Genomic DNA, 19,548 nt, shown 5'->3' on the forward strand with positions numbered 1-19,548 from the left:
TAATTACTGATAACAGCCAATTTTTAGAGTGCTCATTCTGAGCCAGCTTCTCTTCTGAGTGCTTTGCCTAAGTGATCTTTCAAGCACTTCTGGTAGGTTCTGCCATGATTCCTGCCCAGAAGATGACTCACCTGGGACACAGAGCACTTGGGTGCCTTTTCCCAGATCATAGAGCTGAGATCCTAACTGACTGCATTTGATTTTAGAGCCCTGTTCTTAACACTCCCCCTAATTAGAAACAATAACCTATTGAGGTTCAAGTTCAGAAAGGTTGGCTGAGGGAGGCACAGAGATGTGTTCTGAAGGATCTCATGTCTTTCACTCCAGAACAGGGACCAGTGTGCCTTGGGGACAGCAAAAATGGGCTCTGGAATAGGGCCGGACTTGGATCTGAATGCAGCTCTTCGAGGGTGGAGCCCTAAGTTCACGATTTCCTCGTGTGTAAAATGGGATTATTCTGAAGTTTAATTGAGATATTTCATTACAGAGCTCAACGTGGAGTGTGGGCACATGAAGAGATGGAAAAGAAGTGGGGGTGGGGAGGGAAGGCAGCAGTGGTGGTAGTGGTAAGGGTCTGCTAGGGCATAGGATAAGTTTGTTCTCTTGAAATTGCTTCCATTTCTGTGGTCATAAGAATAAAAAAAAAAAAAGATTTCCAGAAAGGCTCTTAAATATCTATTCCTTTGTGCCTTTCTCCTCTTGGACCTGGTACCCAGTCACCACTCCTCTTTTACCTCTTTCCCTCCTCTTCAGCCTTGTCCATTTTCTGGATTTTGGGATGGCCTTTCAGCTGCAAGCATCAGCCCTTAGGTCTGTGTGTGGTTCCTAGCCTGGGCTCAGGCACTCACCATTGCACAGCTATAGCTGTCACCTGGGGCCTGGCTGAGCAATATCCTCCCAGCCATATCTACTGAGGGATGGTGGGGGGTAGGAGGAGAGGACCAACTGGAGACATTCACCTGAGAACATCCTGCTTGTATGTCAGATTGGAGCCAACAGGTGAGGGCTTTCCCTCATTGAGGTGGGGCCAGTGAAGCTAGACTTCCCTTCTGAAAAAGTCATGAGGATGTTTCCCATATGCGAGAGGAGATTGGGGACTATTTCACTGAGACATCGCATTGACTTTAAAACCAGATGGAGAAATTTGTGGGTTTCAGGAAAAAGTCTCAGTATTAATGGCACTCAAACACCAGCAAGGGCTCTGGTGGTAGGCACGGCCCGTCAGTTTATCCACCCCTAGCTTGGCCATGTTCACATCCTGAGCCAAGGTGACTGAATTCCTCTCATAACCATAACACTCATTCATCATGTGTGTTTATAGTAACTGACACACTTCAAGGCCATTGACAAAAAGCAGCCTGCTGATGACCAAGAGTCTCACTGGTCATGCAGTGGGAAAGGACATTGGCCAAGCCTTGAGATCTGGGTAATATTTGACTTATCTCAGGAATGCCTGACTTTGAAAAATATACACAGAGCGACCCACAATGGACCCTTAAAACTCTATTTGCTGGCCTTATGCATTCTTTGCCTCATTAAAAATGTTGGTTGTTTAAAATTGCTGAGGGATAATTAAAACAGGCCTGCAGTTGATTTATGGGAGACAAACAGAGCGATGAATGCACAGGAATATTGTGTTGTGAGGGAGGTAATTTATGAAGATAAAGTTAAATGCTGATGGGGGAAACCCAACTCAAAGTTGGCGGCAAGAAGTGACATATCTTGAGAGTCCTTTAAATTCATGGAGGCCAAAAATATCCAGGTGAGCATCACATCTTGATATCCTGGCCTATATTTTGAATGGCAGCTTTTTAATCCTATCTTGAGACCTGAAGAAATAATGAAATCAAAGACTGCACTCACACACACATACACACGCACTCCCATATACATCATGTAACCACAGAGGCTAAAATATGGTTGGAATTTGAGGTGGGCTCAAAGGGAATGGTTGTGATAACAGGGTCTGATGAGTGACTTTTTCTTTTCTTATGATTTTTAAAAAGATTTATTTATTTATTTTAGAGAGAGAGAGAGAGAGCACAAGTGGAAGAAGCAGGGAGAGAGGGAGTGAGAATCTCAAGCAGACTCTGTGCCCAGTGCAGAAGCTGACACAGGGCTTGATATCATAGTCCTGAGATCATAACCTGAGCCAAAACCAAAAGTTGGACACCCAACCAACTCTACCGCCCAGGCACCCCCACTTTCTCTTTTCAATGCTACTTTTCCTAACGGTGTATCTAATACTACCGTAGAGCTGTTTGTTTGTTTGTTTTTTACAAGTTATAGATTGGAGGGTGTGGGTACAGTTCAGAGAGTCTGAACTTTCAGTCTGGGAGTTCTATGGGTGAGGTGGAGTGGGGAAGATTTCCTTTGTATCTTCTCGGTGAAGCTCAGAATAAGAATAAACAAAATGCACTGAGCTGATTTCCATTGGGGGGATACTATCTTGGAAGGCAGAGATATCTGAGCTTTTCAAGCATTTGAGTTCTTCACTCCAAGAGCTCACTGTTTTTCTGGGAGCAGCCTTGGTCCACAGGTGGGCATCCGGACAAAAGTCCTACCTCCCTGTGGCTCCCAGCTACCACGGCAGCTTCCAGCAGCTGCCCTGAGGTCCGTGCTTGTGAAGTCAGAGGCTTTGTGCTGCCCTGTCTTATCACTCCAGTTTCTCAGCACTCAGTCAAGCCTGTGAAGTCCTTTGAAGGGTTTACTTACTCTCTTGCCTCGGAGGACAGCTCCTATTCCGAGAGCTAGTCCTAGCTCAGCTAGCACTCATCTGGACACATCTGTGCCTGACTCACTTCTGGGTGCCTTTACTTTTACCAGCAATGCCCTCAGCATGTTTCAGTTCACTCGAGAACATTTGCAGGGCTCCACCCAACCTGGAACCCCAGTGTGAGTGTGCTTTGATCTAAGGTCCAGCTCTACTCTCTCTGCCTGTGTCATCCCAGATGTGCACCCCAAATGTCCCATAGCTTCCAAGGGAAAAAAATTGAGCTCTAGAAATGGCCCTAGGTCAAAATAGTGCTCACTAAATGGTTTACCTACATGGTTCCTTTCTGGAAGGTCTTCCTAACAAAATCAGGGTGAGCATAAGGAAAAGGCCTAATCCCAGCTTGTTCTCATTTTTGCATTTTTGCTCTACTCTCCCTTCTGTATGCTCACCAAGTCAGGAATCCCATATCCTTTAGAATCTGTCTAGCTTTCTGCTTCCATGTTTGTTTAAATGTCACCCTCTTTTTTGGGAATGGCCTTCCTGTTGCTCCCATGAAAACATCACCTCTAACATTAAACTCTGCCTGTTTCCTTCTGTCAGAAACCACCTCAGGACCTGAGTAACTTCTTTCTGCTCAGAATCCCAGAGCTATCCACAAATCACCATTAAAGACCTCTTTGTTCTAACAAAGGAATATTGCCAACATGGTTTGAGTTACTGTGTGAACTTGGAAATATTTAAAATGTTTAAAATACTCTTGAATGCAGAATTAAGTTGATTTAAAATGTCCTTGTCCTCAATTTGTTTGAATTGGTAAATTTATTGCATGGAAAAATCAAAATCAATGACTAGATTTCTCCTCAATAAACCCAAACCCAAATCTTAAAAAAATTGCAAATGTTTGTCTTATTCCATTTTAATGTCTCTAAGACTTGAGACAATCACATTCTTGAGCTTTTAGTGTTTCTGTCATATTTATCAGTAATTTAAACCTAAGCCCATTAACAAAGTAGAATTTGTTGTTTAGATTGGAAATAAGAGAGCCCCTGTTCTGTGAATCACCAAGGCAACTCCCCATTCCCATTGGTGATGTCTTGAGCTTTTACAACCAGATCCAGGAAAAGTTGGTTTCCTTTTTACATAAATAGGAAAGCTGTACTGCTGTACATGTGATTCTGAGACTGGCCTCGGCATTGTACTCTGGTCTGGGGAAAATGTCATTCTCTTCTATGTAGAAGTTAAAATATTTGGATGATCAGTGAAAACACTACTAGAAGCCAGAACATGAAGTGGAGTCAGCATTATCAGTAAATAGAATCAAGTTGTTGATTCAGGCAAACTGACTCTGTGAAGACTTCAGGGGCAGCAGGGCCATCAGACCTAAAGCCTTACATTGAGGTAGGTTATTGTTGTGCTATCTTGCTGAGTCTGGAGATGGACAAGTGTTGTGTGTGTGTGTGTGTGTGTGTGTGTGTGTGTGTGTGTGTGTGAAAGGATGCAGTGGGGGTGGGGGTATCTGTAGGTATTAAGATTTAGAGGAAAAAAAAAACCCACATTGTCATCTGAAAGAAGATAAATGAAAATTGTTGGAGCAATAGGCCTCTAGGGACTAATTACTTGTCTGCTATAATTCAGGGACTGCTCCAGTGACTTGCATTGACTCAACATGTCAAATGTCAGTTCTGTGTTATGAAATAAAATACATGTTCTTTTAATGTAAACAGTACAGAAATGTTCTCAAATGTCCCAAGTCATTAGTCACATTGGACATATTCAGTGCCCTATGACTTGTCCCTATAGGTCTGTGCCTGGAGGTCACTTGGTGTGTAAAAAGAAAGGGTAGAGGAATTAAATGGTGCAGCCATATAATTGAAACCCACATAGGCACCCTGTTCCCCTGGGGTCTGAGGAACATCTAAAACAGCTGCTCAGGTTTTAATAGCACGTGGTGTTGTACATTCAGAATCTCAGAGTGATCCCAAGCAAAAGTCCCCCAAATGTCCCTATTTGCATTCTGCTTTCATTTTGTTGTATGTTGTTGCAGGAGATTAGAGGGAGGGGTTCGTCGTTTGGTGCCCTGGTAGGGTCCAGCAGTGGTGGTGGTGGGTAGTAAAGGGCATGGGCTTCCTAGCACTGCAGTATGCTGGGCAAGCCATCTCAGTTTCTCAGGTGTGTTGTGCAGCTCAAATAGAAAATTTACTTAAAGCATCCAAGAAGCTGCAAACAGAGAGCAAACAGTAAGTGCCAACATTGTTTAAATAGTCATTTAGGGACAAATACACATTGATGCTTAACTCTATGCCAGGCTCCGCACCAGGGTGAAGGGGAGTAAGACTGCATTCAGGAGCACAGGCCACTGTTCCGGCTGCTTCAGCTCTGTCTCCTGGTTCAAGGTCTCACAAATAACAGAAACTCAATGTCTTTTGGTTGAAATGAAGACAGGATCTCTATCTTCACACTTCTCTCTTTTCATAGTTTGGAAACAAAATCTTATTGATCATCCAAGGATCAACCAGGGGAAGAGAAACCACTCTAATGATTTATAACAGAGGGACCTGGTTGCCCAGGTGATAAAATGGCTTCAAGGCAGAGCACAGAGACATTGGAAGGACCTATAAATCCCCTCAGTTAGAGGAACCAAGGGGGCAGGTGTTGCTACTGAGGTTCAAGTTCAAGGGTCATCCTAGGAAACTGGGAACTTGGCTTACCTGGAAGGAGCTGGAGACCTAGGAAGATTGCCAGAGACACCACCTAAGTGTGAGGAAATGGTGAGAAAGAAATACCCTGGCTTCCACCTTCATGTGTTCTCTTTACTAGCATCTCTCTGTGGGTGAACCCTGCCACAGACCAGCCGGCACAAGAGTCCAGGCAACATAGCCTAAAGGGTCAATGCCTCCTGCCCTAAATTCTATCCCCATAAAGCAGAGAGGGAAAAGGTTTGGAATGGCTCTGAGGGCAGACAGGTCCAGGTCAGCTTATCTTGCATTTGTACTCGACAGCCTCGGAATTAATTCCCTAAATGTACTTTGTCTTAGAAATCCCCACAAAATCTCTATGAATGGTGCATTCTTATCTCATTTAATGTGTGAGGAAGCTAAGGCTCAGAGGCTTCCAGTAAATGGCTCTAGGCCACCCAGCTTGTGCATGGCCTAGCAGGACTCAAAGTTAGGTCTCCTAACCCCCACCTAGCAGCCCCCTTCCTCCATGCCACCCTTAGAAGTTTACTTTTCTACTCTTAAGAACTAAGAAGTTCCTTTCGCTGAGGAAAGTTTTGCATTTTATAGTGTTTTCAAGTTCTCGTTTCCTTGCTGACCTCTTGCCTAGTTGTTCTGACCATTATTGAAAATGGGATATTAGAGTCTTTTTTTGGTAACATTTTGTGTCCTAAAGTTTGTCTGCTATCAATATAGTCACTCCAGTTTCTTATAGTTGCCTTTTGCTTGGTATATATTTTCTATCTTTTTACTTTCAGCCCTTTCATATCTTTGAATCTAAAGTATGTCTCTGATAGATAGCAATAAACTGTTTTATTTTTATCCATTCTGACATCTGTCTTTGATTGATTATTTAATCCATTCATATTTAATATTATTGCTATAGATGGATTTATATCTGCCATTTTACTTTTTCAATTTCTATATGCCTATCTTTTTTGTTCCAGGGTTAGCATTTTAAAAGGGCATGTTACAAAACTATAAATTTAGGTTTTAGGTGCAAAATTTAATAACAATATTTTTTTGCTTTCCTTCCTTTATGCAAGAATCTCCCTCAAGTCTTCCTTATGAGGAACCCAAAAACCTCTATTTCACCTTGCAGGTCCTGGTGAGCTGCTCTGGGGAGGGGTTTGAGGGTCCCCAGAAAGGCTCCTGGGAAAGTCACATGCCTCTGGTAGGGGGGATGAGCTGTAATTAGGGCAACACCCACTAGCACCTCAGCCACCACTCTTCCTGTCCTGCACCTGTTTAGAGAAAGCTCCTCAAGTTTTCTCTTACTTCAGGCATGTTAAGAGGTTGGTACATGAGTGGCAAAAGAATTCTTCTGGACCTGACTATCACTGTGCAAAAGGATCAGCTGGAGAGCAAGCTCTCTATAAATCATGATCAGGCTAAAAAGCTCCTTCTCCCACAGCTACCAATACCAAGGCACCATTCCTCGAAAACTGCAGGCTTGTTGCAAATGATAACAGACAAGCCAATTCAGCAAAGTGGAAAAAATCTTTAGGATATTATCAAGCAAATAAGCAAAGTATGAAATTATAGCTCTTGTGTAGGGCACTAGGTACAACAGCAGACGCATGTGGACAGTACTGGTGGGGGTGGGGGGAGGGGAATGTAAAGCTTAGAAGACATTTTTTCTTGTCAGAGTTGAACGGCAATGTGTTTGCTGCTTTACTTTTGTTACATATCCTTTATGGTTATATTTTTTGGTTTTTGGTTTAAGAAGCAATAAAAACATGAAAAATTAACAAAGGACTGATAAAAAGGAGTGAGGGAGGGAAAGAGGTAGAAAGGGAAAGAAGACAAAGGAAGGGAGGTCAACCTTATCTGGGCTGCAGGCAAAAGATAATCCCTTCAAATTATAAGGCAGCTACAGTTGATGAATAATGAAAGGAGATCCGAGCTCCATTTGTGTTTTAATATTTACTTAGTGTAGTAAAAAATTGGGGAAAAATAAAGTAAGGTATCAGGGGGAGTTCAAGACCTAAAATGGGCTATCTGAAACATGATCTTAAAAAAAGATACTGTGATTCCAGTCCAAAGATTTTAATTTCACACAAGGGAGTAGGAAACTTCATGGCCTGTAAAACATTTTTTACGTCTGGTTATTTGCCCTGGGGGAGGAAGCAGGAGGCTCATCTCTGCATCCCTGGCCTCCCTGAGCTGCTTCTGCCCACTCCTGGCTCCCGTTCTCTGCTGCTGTCTGTGACTTGCCATAAGATCTGTCTACTAGGCCAGCTGCATCTGAACCCCCACATCCAGGAGCCCACTTCACCTCAGACGTCACCTCCATGGAGCCTTCTGACCCCTCTATCCTATTTTAAAAAGGCACTTGAATGCCACACAGTTGTGTCTCAGAGCTCCAGGACTCTGTCTTCCTAGAAGAAACGATCGCTACCTAGGTTGCATCATGCATTTGTGTTGGGTGGATTCATATTGTGCCACCTTAGCTAAGCTGGGCCATTATTCCTCAGAATTTTCCGCTCTGAATTGCTCTGGGTGAGCAAGGACCGCACTTGGCATGAGACATGGGAGGCTGCAGTGAAGGAGCAGCCTGGCTGTTTAGAGGTCGGTGCAGGCTGTCATCGCCCACCCACTGGCCCACCCATTCTGAGTGGGGCAGCCGCCAGCACTCTCTCTTCTTCCCCTGCCTCTCTGACTAGAGATCAGAGTGGCTCCAGTTGATCCTTCTGGGTCTGATGCTGCCAAAAAGGGGTTCTGGTTGTCTTTGCATCCCTCTCCAACTGCCTGTCCTGCACACTCCGGGCTCTGGCATCAGATGCAGGAACAGCACCCTCACATAGACTACATCTGGCCAGATCCCTGTGGTAAATATCTGACATAGGTCCTAGCCCTTCTGCCCAGCAGCAGAGCCCTTACTGAGGCCCACCTGCAGGTTGCCCTTTCTCCCTTTTGGGCTGGGCCAGGGACTAGGTTGGATTCTTCTTTGCAAGTTCAGCTACTTGCAGAACACAGGCTCATTTGGGGGCTTCATTATCTTCAAGCTGATATCCCATGGCAGGGTTCCTGTTGGGGTGACTCAGAGCCAAACAAGGCCTGGCTGGTCTCCCACAGCTGGAAGATGCTAGGCTTTCTGGGGGTTCCCTTTGTCATGAGACTACTTCTTAGGGTAGGTACTCAGGGATAGGATTCACTCTGATGGCTGTAACTTCTCTGATGCCTTCATTTGATCAGATGGTCTGGAGATGGGGTATGCCCCCAGGGGAAGGGCATGGAGATGGGGTATACCCTAGGGGAAGGCAGATCCTCTCAAAGCAGCTGTGGCTCTGCAGACTTGTGCGGCTTCTTGCTGGGAAGCCCTAGAAAGAGATGTGGTCTTTTTGCTCCCTTTTGGCACGGGTGTCTTGGCCTCTTTGGCCTTTCTATTCTGGATCCAGGTTCTTCCAACTGAAGGACAGACTTTGGCTGCTGCCTTGATTTGTGGGTCCTAATTATTAGGATCCAGCAGTGCTCTGGGCCCTACTGACATATACCTGGTCACCTAACATTGGCTGATTGCAGCCACCAGCTTCTGCTTCTGAGCATCTTTCCCACCTCTGCAGGGTTCTTTGTGTGGAACCAGGGCAACTCACATGGTGTCCAGTGAAGGAGGGAGGCCAAATTCTTCTTCCCATTGGTTCTCCCTATTAGAAATGGTCAGTTGGTTAAATGATGGCTCCTTCTCATCCTTCCCATGCCAGAGTCCCATCCATGAGAAATGACCAGGTCAGTGGAATGTCACATGGGGCATTTTAGTGAACTGATCTCCAGGCTTACTTTTATTTTTCCATAAAGTTCTCTCATCTGCATATTGCCGTGGTTATAGTCATAGACCCATTGGAACATTAGCTCTCCAAAAGAAGAGATATTCCACTGCCTCCCAGCAACTTGCTGTCACTTTCAAAGGACATTGGATGTCAGAGAAGGAGCATGGGCAAATTCAGGGTGATTTGCTGACCAGTGCTATACTTCTGAGTTCAGTGCCTCCAGGGCTGAATTGTGTACCCACCAAATTCATGTGCTGTGGTCTTATTCCCTCGTGACCTCAGAATGTGGCTGTATTTGGAGATAGGGTTTTTAGAGTGGTAATTAAGGTAAGACGAGGACATTCATGTGGGCCCTAATCCACTGTGATTGGTGTCTTTATACAAAGGGGAGACAGGACGCAAACACACATATACAAAGACCATGTGAGGACAAAGGAAAAAGATGGCCATCTACGAGCCAATGAGAGAAACCTTAGAAGAAACCAACTCTGTCAACCCTTGATCATAGGCATCTAGTCTCCAGAATTGTGAGAAAATAACTTTCTGTTGTTTAAGCCCCCCAGTCAGAGGGATTGTGTTATGGCAACACTAATGAAAGGCCACAGGTGGTGACTTAACTTACCCTTGGTTTCCTCTAATGGCCTTCACACTGACTTTGATATGTTTGGCTCCTGCTGAGTCAGTGTTCATTTGGCAGAACAACACCAAAAGCCCATGGTTATCTTCCTTTTTCACGTTTCCTGTGTTTTTCCCCATGTTCGGAGCCTGCCAATTTTAGGATTTGGAGACCACGCTCATAGCCACATTGAAGGCCCCACTGTGTTGCCTATCCTACACCAGCTGCCTTGATTTAGGAGGTACAGTTTGGGGGGCATTTCCACAGGGAGGAGTCAAGACAGGATTGAGAGGTGCAGGACCCTGAGTCCCAGGCCTGCAGGTCTTGCTCCAGTGGAGTGTGTTTCCTGCCCCTTGGTGTCCCTGCATTCTGCTCCGGTGGCTTATCCTCCATGGCCTCCTCTTTCTTGGCCTCCACCTTGACTGAGGAATTCCAAGGGCACAGACACAGAAAGGGCAAGGTCACAGATATGAAGCAACTATGCCTTGAGTGTGGACATCATTGACTTGAGATCTCCCTTTGTCTTATTTAATTACTAGAGACAGCAAATTGTACTTACCAGCCTTAAAAATTATGTGTTGCCCTCCTTTCGGTATAATCATATGTGTAGAACAGCAGGACATTTTGTCTGCATGCAAAACAGAAGTGTCTCTATTTACCTCTGTTGCCCATTTGTTAAAGAGTTATTGCAGTAACAATCATACCTTCACTTATGGTCATTTACAGTTTCCTGACTACTTTCACAAGCTTTTTTGTTTCATTGCATTGTGTTATTGTCTCTGTTTCATAAATATAAAATTAAGATCCGGGAAGACCATATTCTCCCAAAGCTCATGCAGCTGTGCTGATTCCTAGCACAGGACAAAAATCCCCTTGGCCATCTCTTGCCTGTGTCATAGCATATTCCTAGTTGCCTCATTATCTCTGTTCTGCTGGCCCAGCACAAGGGACCCTGGGTAACTCGGCCCAGTGCACTATTCTATACCTGGGCAAGGGAAGAAGGGGGCTTCCTCAAATCCATGAGATAAAGAGAGTCCCTTTTCAGGAAAGCCTGTTTCTGATTTCCCTGGCTTTTCTGCTTTCCAGGATCTGAGTCTGTAGGGAGTAGCCACCATCTCCACCATCTGTAGACCTCAGCCAACTGTGGTCAAGAATATCAGTGGCTGTCTTTCCCAACCTGGCTCAGAAAATTCCACTGTCTTTCCAAGTCCAGGTCATGCTAACTGAACAATAGAGAGAAGTAGTCATTTTTGAGATTTATGATACCTTCTACCACTTATAACACTGAGAAATCATTGGTCTTCTATTCTGAGGAGGTTTGGTGATTATGTGTTGAATTTTAGTGTGGCTCATAATCTACTTATGCTCTGCTAGCTTCAGGACTCCCAGGCTCCTAACTAACCCTTGGTGGCCATCAACACCCACCTGTCTTAAGACTTGAGGTGGTGTGGAGCATCTGAGTTTTAGCTTACCTGCATTGGTTTAATGTAGAATTGGGTGCCACTTTCTTTCCCTTTTCTGCCTTCTGCAGAAGAGTTTGCCATTTGTCCTGGTCTGGACTCCAGTCAGTGCTGGGCCTGACATTTCAAACCTCTTCCTGGGGTTCTACATATGTAGTGAGCAGGATTCCCCGATATCCACCCCCTGGTATATTACTTGGCACCCCAAGTAATCTCCTCTTGAGCAATACTGAAAATGATGGGTTTAACTGCTCTGATCAGGTTTCAGGTGAAAGTCAATTTACAGATGAAGTTAAGGTCCCTAATCAGTTGGCTTTGATAATTAAAAGAGAGATCACTTAAGCCCTTAAAAGTGCCTGGGCCCTGTCTAAAGAGAGATTTCAAACATGAGAAAGATCCTATCACTGGCCTTGGGGAAGTAAGTCTCTGTGTCCTAAGAGGGTCTGTGGGTGGGCCACTGGCAGGAGCTGAGAGCAATCTCTAGCCAACAACCTCCAGCTGGCAAGGAATCTGGGCCCAGGATCATACAGTTTCAAAGAGCTAAATTTGGCCAATAACCATGTAAGTTTAGAAATGGATCCTGAGCTCCAGATGGGAATGCATCCTGGCCAACACCTTGATGCAAGATTTGTGAGGGACACTGCCCAGGCATTTGACCTACAGAAACTGTGAGATAATAAACACAAGTTGTTTCAAGCTGCTACATTAGTGGTGATTTCGTATATAGCAGTAGAAAACTAGTGTAGTGCCCCTACTTCTATCTCTACCCAGCATATAGGGGTTGTGTTTTTTTGTTTTGTTTTGTTTTGTTTTTTACCACAGCTATTAGAACATCGTTGTTCTCTCTGCCACTGTTTGACTTCTCGATTGGCTTGCATCCTGGAATGCCATCCTTCAGACACAACCTGAGCCCATGGTGTACATGACAAACACTGGGTCCTGGGCTATAGTTAATCTTCCCTAGGGTCAGCCTGAATGAATAGAAGGAAGGAGAAGGTTTGGATCCCATGTCTTTTTTTCCCAGTAGGCTCCAATCCACACAGCTATGCTCCTAGTTCCCATCAGATCATTTCTAGGAACTTACAGGAACAACAAAACCTAGCCACTTGAGATCAAGAACTCTCTCCCAAGGTTTCCCAAGAAGGGAAAAAAAATGTTGCTCTTTCTTCAAACCCAGACCACAGTAACTTGAGACCAGAGAGGAGTGAACATTTTTTTGAATTACAGTGGCTTCTCCCATCTGCAGGGTTGAGAAATTATCGACCATCATTTCTTAGGAGGCTTGGTGATTTATTTGAGAAATTCTTAGGAGGGATTGCAATGAGAGAAATCTCAACAAAGTCTTAGAGCTGCTGACCAGCCTATTTAAAAATATGCTATATAGTAAGTGAGCACTTAGGGGAAACCACAGAAAAATAGAGGAGAAAATTAATTCCCTGTCAAATACAGTTGGAAATGTAAAACACAAAAATGTATTAGTGAAGATAGAAAATGGAGCAAGATCCCTGCTTGATCTCTGCTTATCAAGCAAAATTGCTAGATTCGTAAAATTTTTATGTAATTGTAGACTCATAGGAACTTGCAAAAAATGGTACGCAGAGTCTCATGTGCTTTCACACAGCTTCCCACAATGGTGATATTTTATTAACTATAGTATAATATTAAATAGAGAATTGACATGATTCATGTTATGGGTTGAGTTGTGTCTGTCCCCTCCTCTCAAATATATGTTGGAGTCCTAACTTCCCAGTACCTTAGAATGTGAACTTCTTTTGGAAATATGGTTGACTGATATAATTAGTTAAGATGAAATCATATTACAGTAGGATGAGCTCCTAATCCACTAGGGCTTGTGTCTTTACAAAAAGATGGCCATATAAAGACAAAGACACCCAGGAAGAATTTTATATGATGACAGGCAGGGATTTAAGCTATGCAGCTGCAAGCAAGTGAATGCTAAGTTTTGCCAGCAAACCACCAGAAGCTAAGAAGAGGTGAGGAAAGATTCTCCCCTGCAGCTTTCAGAGTGAGCATGTCCCTTCTGACACCTTGATTTTAAACTTCTAGGCTTCAGAACTGTGTGATACAATGTTGTTCTAAGCCATCCAATTTAGGGTACCTTGTTAGGAAATGGATACAGTACAATACTAGACTGGACTACTGACTGCATTAAGTTTTCACCACTTTTTACATGCGTTCATTTGTGTGAACATATGCATGTGTGTAGTTTTTTTTTTTTTTTTTTTTTACGATTTTATCTATTTATTTGAGAGAGAGAGCAAGCACATGAGGGAGGGAGAGAGAGGCAGAGGGAGAGGGAGAAACAGGCTCCTCGCTGAACAAGGAGCCCAATATGAGATTTGATCCCAGGATCCCAGGATCATGACCTGAGCCCAAAGCAGACATTTAAACGACTCAGCCACCCAATCATCCTACATGTATGTAGATTTATATAATTTTATCCTATTTACAACCTCAGGTAACCACATAGATATAAAATGTTAAAAGGATGAAAATACAAGATATGGACTGGGGTAAAATATTGGAAGCCACACATCTTAAAGAATGCGTATTATACTGCTTTTGGGTGTAATGTTCTATGAATGTCTATTAGGTTCTGCTGGCTGATGGGGTTATTAAGTTCTACATCCTTGCTGAGTTTTGTGTGTGTGTATGTGTTTACGTCTAGTTGCATGATGAACTATTGTAATCCCTGGTTATAATTGATATTTTGTATATTTCTCTTTAAAATTTTATGAGTTTTTGCTTCAGGTGTTTTGAAACTCTATTGTTTGGTGCACACACATTTAGAATTGCTACATCTTCTTGTCTACTTTTATCATTATATAATATCCTCCTTGTCCTTACAATTTTGTGTGCTCTGAAGTCCTTCTTATCGGATTTATATTTTCACGATACATCTTTTCTTATCAACATTTCAGGTACCTATATTGAGTTTCCCATGGACAGCATACAGGTAGGTTATGTTTTCTTATTCACTTTGCCAATTTCTGTCCTTTAATTAATGTATTTAGACAATTTACATTTAAAGTAATTACTGATATGTTAAGGCTTAAGTGTGCCTTTTTATTATTTGCTTCTATTTATTCTTTCTCCTATTCCTCAATTTCCATTTCCTTGACTTCCTTGAGGTTATTTAAGAATTATTTAGAAGAAGATGTGGTTTATGTACACAATGGAATATTACTCAGCCATTAGAAATGACAAATACCCACCATTTGCTTCAATGTGGATGGAACTGGAGGGTATTATGCTGAGTGAAATAAGTCAATCGGAGAAGGACAAACATTATATGGTCTCATTCATTTGGGGAATATAAATAGTGAAAGGGAATAGAGGGGAAGGGAGAAGAAATGGGTAGGAAATATCAGAAAGGGAGACAGAACATGGAAGACTCCTAACTCTGAGAAATGAACTAGGGGTGGTGGAAGGGGAGGGGGGCGGGGGGTGGGGGTGACTGGTTGGCGGGCACTGAGGGGGGCACTTGACGGAATGAGCACTGGGTGTTATTCTGTATGTTGGCAAATTGAACACCAATAAAAAATAAATTTATTATTACAAAAAAAAATTCTAGTTCAGACATCTTACTTATATCTGAATTGATTAAGTCCCTGGCTGTGAGTACTACCTCCTCTTCTTTTTGGAGGCAAATTTCATCATATCACTATGTTTCCCAGAATACATGGAAGAAAGAAAAAGAAAAACAGGAAAAACAACAATAACCACAATCCCCCCCAAAATCTTATATCCTGTGTGTGTTTTAGGCTGCTTCTCAATTATCAATTAATTATTAAGAGAATCTAGATTGCAAAATAATAAAGAAAATTTAAGTACAAAGAAAGTAATAAAAATAATAAATATATGTCTTTAACAAATAAAATTAACACTTAATAAAAAAATTGACCAAAATAAATGAAACATAGTTATACAGAATAAAGTACAAAGGAAGCTAGATCCTACTTTCTCCATAGAGCTGAAGCCTTGCAGGCCTCTGTGATCAGTACTCTTGGGAGTCAGTGGTCTGTGCAGGTCTTCTGGGAGAGGGGCCCATTGCGCTGATTGTCAGGTGCACACTTGCCTTAGTGGAGATGCACCTGCTGTGCTCAGAGGCAGGGCTCCGTGAAGGCACATCTGGAAAAAAAAAAAAGATTTACTTACTTGTATTTTTGAGTATATTTGTGTGGTGTGTGATTTTTCCTTTTTTTTTGTGATTGCTCTTAATATTATAACATGTATAAACAACTTCAAATTATCTATTGGTATCAACATTATGTCACTGAGTGAAGTATAGAAACCCTGCATCCACTTGGTGCCTATATCCTCCCCATTATTATTATTATTATTATTATTATTATTAGATAATGAGGAGAGGCAGAGGGAGAAGGAGAGAGTGAATCTTGAGCAGTTTCCATGCTCAGCACTGAGCTGCTCCTTGGGCTCCATCTCAAAACCCTGAGCCGAAATCGAGAGTTTGGCTGCTTAACTGACAGAGCCACCGAAGTGCCCCTATTCTCCCCATTTAAAAAATATGCTTTTCTTAATATTTCTCCTACATATATTGAACGCACATCAAATGATGTTATAATTTTTGCTAAAATCATCCATCATAATTTAAAAACATCATGAGGAAAAAGGTAGTCTACTCCAATTTTTACCCATTTTATAATTCATTGTCCCATTTCCTTCTGTTCTAATTTCCTTTGTGGTTGGAGTACATTAAGCCATTCTTTAAGAGTAGGTCTACAGATATAAAATTCTTTTAGTTTCCTTCATCTGAGAATGTCTCTATTTTCTCTTCATTCCTGGAGAATATTTTTACTTGGGATAGAATTTGGAGTAGACAGTTCTTTTCAGTCAGGAATTGAAAATGTTTTGTCATTTCTTGTTGGCCTCCACAGTTTTAGATGAGAAATCTGTTATCATTTGAGTCATTGTTCCCTTACTGGTAATGTATCATTTCTATCCACCTTTAAGATGTTTTCTTTTTCTTTAGTTTTCAGAAATTTCACTATGATGTGTGTTGGCATGAATTTCATTGAGTTTTCCTGTTTAGGGGTTTGCTCAGCTTCTTGAATCTATAAACTTATATTGTTCATCATGTAATTTTCAGCCATTATTTTTTTGGATATTTTTCAGCTCCACACTCTTTCTTCTCTCAACTGGGTCTTTGATGGCATGAATATTAGATATTTTTTGTTGATCCCATAGGTTCCTGAGGCTGTTGCCATTATTTTCCCAGTCTGTTTACTCTCTGTTGTTCAAGTTGGGTAATTTATATTTTTGTATCTTCCATTTCCTGATTCCTTCCTCCGTCCCCTCTGTTCTTCTATTGAGACCATCCAGTGAGTTTTAAAAATTTAGTTGTTGTAGTTTTTTGCTCTAAAACTCTCATGTATTTCTTCTATTTTAAAAAGGATTTTATTTCTTTTTATTTCTTCTACTTCTTTGCTGAGATTTTATGCTTTTTCATTTGTTTCAAGATGGCTCATAATTGCTCACTGAAGAGTAATTACTATTGCTGCTTTAAAATCCTTGTTGAATAATTCGAACATCTGAGTTATGTTCTTAGACTCTGTTGATTGCCTTGTATTATTCATGCCGTGATTGTTCTGGTCTTGTTATGATGTGCATGTTTTTAAATTGTATCATGGACATTTGGGGTATTATGTTGAGAGTTTTTAGATCCAATTTTGTTTTCTTTTTCTGGAAGGCACTCACCCTGTTTTTTTTTTTTTTTCAACTAACTGCGTTCTTTTTATTTATAATAAATTTATTTTTTATTGGTGTTCAATTTGCCAACATATAGAATAACACCCAGTGCTCATCCCGTCAAGTGCCCCCCTCAGTGTCCGTCACCCATTCACCCCTACCCCCCGCCCTCCTCCCCTTCCACCACCCCTAGTTCATTTCCCAGAGTTAGGAGTCTTTATGTTCTGTCTCCCTCCCTGATATTTCCCACACATTTCTTCTCCCTTCCCTTATATTCCCTTTCACTATTATTTATATTCCCCAAATGAATGAGAACATATGTTTGTCCTTCTCCAATTGACTTATTTCACTCAGCATAATACCCTCCAGTTCCATCCACGTTGAAGCAAATGGTGGGTATTTGTCATTTCTAATGGCTGAGTAATATTCCATTGTATACATAAACCACATCTTCTTTATCCATTCATCTTTCGATGGACACTGAGGCTCCTTCCACAGTTTGGCTATAGTGGACATTGCTGCTAGAAACATCGGGGTGCAGGTGTCCCGGCATTTCACTGCATCTGTATCTTTGGGGTAAATCCCCAACAGTGCAATTGCTGGGTCGTAGGGCAGGTCTATTTTTAACTCTTTGAGGACCCTCCACACAGTTTTCCAGAGTGGCTGCACCAGTTCACATTCCCACCAACAGTGTAAGAGGGTTTTCTCCGCATCCTCTCCAACATTTGTGGTTTCCTGCCTTGTTAATTTTCCTCATTCTCACTGGTGTGAGGTGGTATCTCAAAATGGATGAAAGATCTAAATGTGAGACAAGATTCCATCAAAATCCTAGAGGAGAACACAGGCAACACCCTTTTTGAACTTGGCCACAGTAACTTCTTGCAAGATACATCCACGAAGGCAAAAGAAACAAAAGCAAAAATGAACTATTGGGACTTCATCAAGATAAGAAGCTTTTGCACAGCAAAGGATACAGTCAACAAAACTAAAAGACAACCTACAGAATGGGAGAAGATATTTGCAAATGACGTATCAGATAAAGGGCTAGTTTCCAAGATCTATAAAGAACTTATTAAACTCAACAGCAAAGAAACAAACAATCCAATCATGAAATGGGCAAAAGACATGAAGAGAAATCTCACAGAGGAAGACATAGACATGGCCAACAAGCACATGAGAAAATGCTCTGCATCACTTGCCATCAGGGAAATACAAATCAAAACCACTCACCCTGGTTGTATGTAGTACATAGGTCTAGGTAGGGATAGATGTTTCACCCCACTCACTTCTGCTTATATCAGGATGGGGAGGGGCTAGAAATGGGGAGCTCCTAGTATTGCCTCGTTGCTGATGAGTTGGAGTGGAAGGTCAGCTCCCCAGTCAACTCTCTAGACACTGTGATAAGAGTGGTGAGTTGAGGGTGTTTTCCATTGATATTAGCTAGAGTAGAACAGTTATTGTTGGAAAGGCTGTCTGTTCTGTTAAATTGCCATTTTACCAGTCCTATAGCTATAGGAATCAGACTTTGCTTGGGGGTTTTTGTTTGCATCTCTTGGTACTTCCATGTTGCAGGCTTCTCCAGTGCCCTGGCTGAATTACATGGAAGCATAAAGAAAATCTAGGGATTTCACTGCTGTGCTGTTCCTCAAGTCCCAAGGTTCCTAAGAAGTTGAATTATTCTTTTTTAAGTGTATGTGTGTGTGTGTATGCGTTTTCTTTAGTTTTTAAGTAATCTCTATACCCAACATGGGGCTTGAACTCACAACTTCAAGATCAAGAGTCTCATACTCTACTGACTGAGCCAGCCAGTCACCCCAGAAGTTGCATTATTCTTTCCACCTTTCAGAGTCTATGTTTGATTTTTAACTTGTGATAAAATATATATAACATAAAATTTACCATTTCTAAGTGCATAGTTCTGTGGAATTAAGTATATTCACATCTATGTGCAACCATCACCTCCATAAATGTCCAGATCTTTTCATCTTCACAAACTGAAACTCTGTACTCATTTAATAATGTCCCTAGCAACCACCATTCTCCTTTTTGTCTCTATGTATTTGATTACTGTATGTACCTCATATAAGTAGAATCATTGAATATTTGTCTTTTGTGATGGACTTATTTCATTTGGCATAATGTTTTAAGATTCATCCATGTTTTATATGTGTCAATAGTTTCCTCTCTTCTGAAAACTGATTAATATTCCATTGTATGTATATACTACATTTTGTTTTTCCATTCATCTATTAGTGGACACTTTGGTTGCTTCTACTTTTTGGCAATTGTGAATAATGTTGCTGTCAACCTGAGTATACATGTATCTGTTGAGACCTTGCTTTCAATTCTTTTGAGGATATGCCATGAAACAGAGTTGCTGGATCATAGGTAATTCTATGTTTAATTTTTATGCTTGACTTTTTGTGTTGGTCCAGCATTTTTTATTTTTAGGAGGGAGGACTAGGGAGGAAATGAGACTACTCTACCTTGGCTGGAACTGGCAAGCTAAATCAATTTAAAAAACCTTTTTCTTAGAGTTAAC

At 41.8% G+C, this 19,548-nt stretch overlaps 2 long non-coding RNA genes across 3 annotated transcripts in view; one reads left to right on the forward strand and one right to left on the reverse strand.

The window, feature by feature from the left end:
- Positions 1-1,630: 1,630 nt before the first annotated feature.
- On the reverse strand, positions 1,631-9,222 carry LOC140621211 (uncharacterized). Its single transcript, XR_012020955.1, has 2 exons — positions 9,027-9,222; positions 1,631-1,829 (listed from the first exon to the last, which is right to left on the reverse strand). It is a non-coding gene; the product is annotated as an uncharacterized lncRNA (long non-coding RNA).
- A 74-nt stretch (positions 9,223-9,296) lies between these two features.
- The window catches only part of LOC140621210 (uncharacterized), a 72,428-nt gene continuing 62,176 nt past the window's right edge, over positions 9,297-19,548 (forward strand). For both annotated transcript variants that reach the window (XR_012020954.1, XR_012020953.1), the window contains exons 1-2: positions 9,297-9,527; positions 14,219-14,253. This is a non-coding gene — a long non-coding RNA (uncharacterized lncRNA). The remainder of the gene's footprint in view (positions 9,528-14,218; positions 14,254-19,548) is intronic.

This window comes from Canis lupus, chromosome 29 (assembly GCF_048164855.1).
Source record: "Canis lupus baileyi chromosome 29, mCanLup2.hap1, whole genome shotgun sequence".
In the NCBI taxonomy this organism is placed as follows: domain Eukaryota; kingdom Metazoa; phylum Chordata; class Mammalia; order Carnivora; family Canidae; genus Canis; species Canis lupus.